The following is a 7,736-nucleotide window of genomic DNA, read 5'->3' on the forward strand; positions in this document are numbered from 1 at the left end:
TTTCGTTTGATACAATATAGATTTTGAGATCCAACAGTCAAGAGATGGTTTAAGTTATGGCCCCTCATAACTCTATTCTGACTCCTCTTACTCAAAAAATGATGTACTTCAAAATTTATGACTCACTTATGTCAATGCAACGGGTTTAAAGCCTTTTGTGTCTAACCAAGTGACCGAGTTTGACATAGATTGTTGTGGAACCCAATAACATCAATCAGGCTACACCTTTTAGTAATTTTAAATTTAGGATATTTTTATAGATATATATTTAAGAAATTTTATTAAGTGTTTAAGTGTGTGTGTGTGTGGGGGGGGGGGGGGGGGGATTGCCCCCTATCTATACAGAAGCTTCGTTACTATGTTCAAGGGCCCTTTGGTGTTGTAACGCCTAGAGCCCTCAAAATCAAAGGACCAGCCCTTCTCCTTTGTAGAAATTTTTCTATGAAGTAAACATGTACAAGAAAATGTAAAAATATCTCCGAGCTAGTAGCTAGTAGGTTATAACATTGGCATGACCAGTCATGTATGAAAAGCAAGCATCCGCGAGAAGGTGTAGAAGAACGGTCGACACTTCAAATCCATTGTGAAATCTTTGAAAATAAATTTAGATTTTTTGTACATGTACACTATGGGTTTCTACCAACAAAAAGTTAGGGATTATGGAAACTTGCAACTTGCGAAAAAATAATATGGGATGTTTCCATGCTTTCTAAGTGTAACATTAATATGCATCACATGATTTGAGCATCATTTGGAACTCATAGGAACTAATTTGGGCACTTTATAAGCCCTAAATCATTTCTTTTGGGAGTTATTTAAGTGCCTATACAAAGTCCTATTGCATCAAATAAATTTTTGCAATATTTATTTGGAGATGAACATGGTTTTCCTATGTTCTATATTGAACATAAAATTTTTGTGTGGAATTTTCTGGAAATTTTGGGAAGGAAATGGAGCCAATTTTTTATATCTAAATCTCCATTTCCTAAATAATAATAAAAGCAATGGAGCCATTTTCGATCTATATTGAGCTTTTCAGCGGGATCCGACAATTCTTTGTGTTGGGCTTCTATGTAGTGGGAAATAGAAGCTGTTGGGACATCGTCCGAATGGTGGTAATGACTTGTGATAGGATGTACGGTTTTGAAGGTCTTCATTAGCGAAAGTGTTTCATAAACTTTGAATATTTCGCTTTTTTAATAAATGGCTGTGTGCATCAACCGATGCAGAGGCCGGGGTATCCCCATTTCGAAAAAAAAAATCAAAATCAAGCTACCAATCTTCCATGTGTGCGGCCGAATGCTTGGCATGGACTAACGGGACATCAGACCAATTGCTATAAGAACTTCATTGTTAGCCTTATTCGGCATCGAACTCCGAGTTACGAACTTGTGGAGTGGTGATGATGATAACTGTGAGCAACCTTGACGACGATCTTATTTGCTGTGGGGTTTCTATGTATGTGCAATGGTGTCTGTAGCCAGGACAGCCATCTGTGCCCTGGAGGTTATCGTGCTCAATGACGACTGACAAGGGTGGTTATATTCGATTTTGGTTGGTTTGCTCCTTATAAAATGGTAAATTGTCATCTTATTTTCCACGATATAATCAGGCAATTTAATTGGCGGAACTAGGCAACAGAAGAGGGTGCCGCTCTCTTGTTCCACCAAACTTTTCTTGAGATATATTTTAAGTTACCATTAGAATGGTAACAGAATTGTAAGTTGTGATCTACTTGTAAAGGCTGCTAAATAATTTTCTGTTAGTTCAGCTTTGTTCTTGAGATTTGCTTGTTTAAGCAGCAGACGTGACTTTTGGAGACACTCGAGACGTTTTTGGTTACCCGCGTATGAGTTAGCCTAGTGTGCATCTCACTACTCTTTTCGTGCTCTGTCAAAGTTCCCTTGTTGCATCCCAACTTGTCCATTGCTCATACCTAAATGTTGACATATATAAAATGGATCAGTTTATAATTAAAACTGTGTTTGCCGAGTCTTAAGCCTGATATCTGATGTCATTTGTACGTTGTTCACCTACCATGCGAAGCTTATGGAAAAGGTGAGAAGTACAGAACACTTAACCAAAGGAAACATATTTTGTGCATTTGTTCCAAGTGAATGAGAGAGCCGCCAGATGTACAGTTGCACAAGGCACAATTTCACAAAATACTCCATCCGATCCATAATGATTGTTAGGTTTTAGTATAAATTTAAACCTAAAACCCTAAAAGGTATCGAGCGGGGGAGTAGTTTTTTTTTTTTGCGATGAATTTGGTCACAATTGGTAGCTCGCTTCGCTGTTTCTACCTACAGGACAAAAGCAGAGGCCATTCCAGGACAAGTTTCTGTCGAGTTCAACTGAAAATAGTTGTATTTTTCTCATCTCCCTTATTCTATAGAGAATTCACTTCTCCTTTCTTTTGCACGATTATGAAATTGGGTGGACTGAATAATTGCGAGATTTTCTGGTATCGATTATGCTCGACTGCTCTGCTTCCTATTTCGCATGTTAGAAACTGTCGATTCTTGTTTCATTGTTCTGTGTACTTGTTGCCGAACAGTTTTGACTTTGGAATAAAACAACTTGAAAAGAAGGGAGTCAACTTAAACGATTCTGCAACACCCAATTTGGTTGGCCGGTTGAGCACTTACTAGCTTTGATTGGACAAAATCTGATCTGTCTTTTACGCTTGCTACATATAAAAAACCGATGGCGTTAGTGGAGACTGCAACCAGGAATAACAAACGAACTGCTAATACAGTAATATATATATCTCTTACTTTGTTGTGCAGCTGTGTGTACTTGCAAACAACACAACACAGTAGTTTCATTGTTTTTGTGTTCATGGATCAGAAAGATGTAGATAGGTAGGTCAAGTTCGTCCAAAAATGGTTGGAGAGATATCATTAACTGAGCACTTTTTATAGGTTGAGATGCATGCCATGCGTATTTGAGATGGAAAGACGTTTTATCTGCGCACTTGGCACCGAGAGCTCAGATTTTCTGGGTCGCCATCGGGCTCTTGCTAGTGCGCACGTAATGGGAAGAATGAAAAAACTAATTGAGATTGAAAACATCTTCCTAACAAAAAAGATCGAAACAGCTTTCCGCTTCCTACCTAAATCGTTTTCTTCCTCGTTTCCTTCTCCAGCCCATCGATCCTCCTTTTGCCTTTTGCTCCTCCTTTAATCTGTTTCATGCAAAGTGCTTTGTCATATACAAAAATATCAGGTCTAGTTTGCTCCCTTTCCTTAACAGCCACGACAAATGCAGTTTCAGATCTAACAAGGATATATTACTAGCAAGTTGCACTTCATGGGGTTCAGGGCAACGCAGATGAAATCTGCATGACAATAAGCAAGCAGGAATAAACATATAGCCTTAGTATCTTTGAGATATTGTATTATTTTATTTATTTTATGTGGACCCTAGGATCTAAGGAACCCGGTACTTTCGAAAAACATAAGTCGATATTTCAAATTTCGAGAAAAACCTGAATTTATTTACATATTCATTAAGATGTAAATTTGTTGAAGAATACCTTATATTTTAGGCTACAGAAAATTCGCAAAAAGTTGTTGCTCTAAGTAAGCATTATAATTTTTGAATATTGTCTCCACATTTTAAATTTTTGTGTATTTCATATATGAGAACATTATTCTATAAAAAAATATACACATACAGACCTATATGTGCAAGAATAATTATAAGGATTTTTCGAAATGCAAAGAATAGAGAAGATTTTGATGTTCAAAATGTAGGCTTCCTCGTGCTCGAGCTCCGGTTGGTGTTTCCGGTTTGAGGTAGACTTATGTCGAAGTTGATAGTCTAAATTATTTAATTCATATGGATTGAGATTCAGATAGGTTTGAAAATAATCCAGATTATATTAGGCCGACATCACCACCGTCTTAGACATAATGAAGCTGAAATTGATGTGTAAATCCTTGTTTTAAATTTTGTGATGCTGGAAATCACATTTTATTGCGAAATCTGGTGCAAGTAAGGAAGAATCATGCGTTACCAATACTCCCAACTCAACTAGGGTTGAAGAGGGAATCCCAGAAGTGTTAACAACGCTAGTACGGGCGGAGCTTGCTCATACCGCGCGCTCGTACCACCCGATAGCGCATGCGCTAGGTCAAACGGAGCAACTTTCGTGAAAATGCCTATATATTTCGAGACTCCCAGCCACCGTAGGATGGCAACCATTTCTCAGACTGCATTATAAACCACCCTACGAAGATCCACCACTTCACTACCACCATAGTTCATCATCTCCATCCCATCTCATAGCCATATCCATAACTTGTATTTGAGATCTCCTCACGGTTGGCGACCTTGTAAGGATACTTGGTATTGATCTAAGTAATTCTAGAATGTTTTCTATCCTTGATCTTATTATTATTAGTGAGTAGTCCTCACGAGATGCGGGTTGAGGAGTAGCCTCGCAGCAATTATGAGCATCTAATTACATGGAAATATTGTGTGGTGATTTCATAGCAGATTTGTATTTGTATTATTGTCTCTTACCTCAATCTAAGGAAATGTCAGGTTCCCAAGACCCTGAGTATTGATTAAGGTTCGAGGTGAGATGTGTGGTAACCGGTGCCTACGTGTGAACCCAGTGACAACAAGGGGAGCACAGTAGTTGTTTAGTGATCCATTTGGGAACAACAACAACATTATAGATCTTAATGCTTTGGTATGTATTTCACTTAATAATCGGTCATAGCCTGGTAGTTCATGATATAATGGTTGGACCAGGAGACTATATGTTATGCATGTGGCTTGCATGGGCTATAGTATTTACCGATGTGCTACCTAGAAATCCTATCTGTGTTAGGTCGTTTACACATGAATGTGCTTAACTTTATATTTATCTCATATGTATGTATAGCTATGGGTGAAACCTCAACCCTGGCATATCTCCATCCATTGACACAACCCAAGATACAGAGTAAACTGTAAAGGTCCGGTAAATATAAGGTAAAACAAACTAGCAAGTTTTGTAGACGTTTCTGAACCATCAACAAGTGTTTTCCAAGGTTCGATAAACCTAAGTCTCCTGGGGAGAAGCTACTATACTTCATCCGTAATCTGGATTGAAGGTATCAACGCTTTTTCTGGCGCCGTTGTCGGGGAAGCAATTCGCTATCCTGGTAAGGTTATTAGAGGCCTTGTTAGTTTATTTTATTTTGTTCTAGTTTATATATTGTAATTAGTTTACCATCAATTCAAAATCCATAGAAAAATTGGTAACTTGTCTTGTTACTTTTCTTATTCAAAAACACCAAAAAAATTGGCACTATGGCACAAATGAAGCTTGCGGAATATGCTACCCCTAAGAATGATTTTATGTGTGCACCTATTATTTAGCCCGTTGTAACGGTGGAAAATTATGAAATTAAGCCTAAAGTTTTGCGTTTGCTTCAACAGAACCAATTTGAAGTCTCGGCTGCTAAGGATTCAGGTTTGCACTTAAGTATATTTACTGAGATATGCGATATGATATGCATAAAGGATGTTGACCCTAATGCGGTCAAGTTGCATTTATTTTCTTTCTCACTTAGAGGAAAAGCAAAAGATTGGCTTTTAGCTTTGTCTTAGGGCGGTATTACTTCATGAAAGGAATGCACTACCATTTTTATGGCCAAGGTTTTTCCTCCAGCTAAGACTATGCGACTTAGATCTAACATTAATTACAGGCTTTAGGCAGGAAGATCATGAACCACTAGCGCATGCGTGAGAGATGATGAAGAAATCCGTATGAGTTGTCCCAACCATGGGATGGAAGTAATGGTCAATCCTCCATTTATTTTATAATGGTCCTAATACAATGTCTAAGTCTATGCTTGACACTTCAACAGGAGGCACATTAATGAGCAAGCCGATAGATGTGGCCAAACAACTTCTTAATGATATGCAGAGCAACCATTCCTAATGGTATGTAGAAATATCATCCTCAAGTAAGGTGAACTCAATCACCGAGGAGAAGAATGAATAATTTACAACAAAGGTAGATGAGCTACTATATATTATCAAGGGTAAGGAAGATACCTAAGTAAATTCTATCACCAATAATATTGTTGAAGGAAGATACCTTAACTAGAAGCGCTTCATGGGAGGCAACCCATGTGAAATAGAAAAAACTTATTGTGTTAGTTTTTTTTTTTTTGTGTGTGCTAATAAAGAGTGTTCAAAGATTCTATGCGGAGAGGAGAAGAAATGGTAAATCTCACTCCATTTTATTCACTAACACGTGCTCAACAGAAGTTCCGGTGTTATTATATATTCTTCTGTCATTTTTGAAGTTCAGTTGATGTGCAAAGTGACGTGGGGTAACCACAGCAATGCCCATACTAGATGGACTTGGGTTTTGGGGAATAAGCGTGATGGTGATTTCAACGGTGTAAAAGCACAACGCAAAGGGGACAAACGAGGTTTTACCCGAATTCAGGCCTCTGATGGAGAAACCGTGATTCTTTCAGGCATGTTTCCATCATTCTCTGATAAGTGGTTCCCGCGTTCTTAAGTCCGAAGGGCATCGTTGTGTACATTGGATGCCATAAGGGATGACGAAGGCAGTCTTCACTTCATCCTCCACCATCATGCTTATCTGAATATAGCCTGAATATAGGCATTAAGGAAACATAGGCGCTCACAGTGTGTAGTGGAATCGACTATTTGGTCTATACGCTGTAATGGAAAGTGATCCTTTGGATAGTATATTTTGAGGTTAGTGAAGTCAATGCACAACTCCGCCTATGTTGTCCCAACATAGCCGGTCCCAAGCCCGGGTAAAGGAGAAGGGTTGTGATAGGCTTGGCGAGCCAACGTAAAAAAACCCAGCCACTCTTATGGAGATGAAACATAAAATGTTTTCTTTGACGCGTAACCCTCTTAGCAACGCGCCATATCGGAACACTGGTGTGGTGTCAAATGTTCAAGGGCCGGGCCGTCACCCCCTAGGTGGCGTGCCGTATCTTGATCTGGATACGGTGGCAAGTGAGCAAGGATCGGGTCATCGCATCCTTAGTAGCGCGCGATACGTCGCAAACACATATCTATAATTTTTGATGCTCCATGCTTGTTTTACACAAATATATATATGTTTTGATCATGCTTCGTTGCACTTTTATACATTTTCCAACACTAACCTATTGAGAAGATGCCACAGTGCCAGTTCCATGTTTTCTGCTGTTTTGTATTTTAGAAAAGTCGTACAGGAAATATTCACGGAATTGGACGAAACAAAAGCCGAAGTCAATATTTTTCCGTAACGAAGACAGAGTCCGGAGGAGAGACAAAGGGGGCCATAGGGTGGCAAGACCATGCCTAGGCGTGGCCTGGCCTTGGCCCACGCCTAGCGGTGGTGTGGGGCCACCTGGTCTCCACCGACCTCGCCCTTCCGCCTATAAATACCTCCCTGGCGCAAAAACCCTAAATCAATAATCCTCCATCCATGAAAAGTTCCGTAGCTCTGTCGCCGTCGTAGACACGATTCGAGGGACAGAAGTCTCTGTTCCGGTACCCTGCCGGGATGGGGAATTGCCCCCGGAGCCATCTCCATCGACTCCACTCCATCTTCATCGCCCTTGCTGACTCCCACGATGAGTGAGTGAGTAGTTCTCCCCCGAGGCTAAGGGCTTTACCGTAGCTATGTGGTGTATTTATCTCTCCATGTATGATATTTATGTGATCATGAGCTTTTTAATCTAGTTGAATAAGTAGAT

This window comes from Lolium perenne, chromosome 6, assembly GCF_019359855.2.
Source record: "Lolium perenne isolate Kyuss_39 chromosome 6, Kyuss_2.0, whole genome shotgun sequence".
Classification (NCBI taxonomy): domain Eukaryota; kingdom Viridiplantae; phylum Streptophyta; class Magnoliopsida; order Poales; family Poaceae; genus Lolium; species Lolium perenne.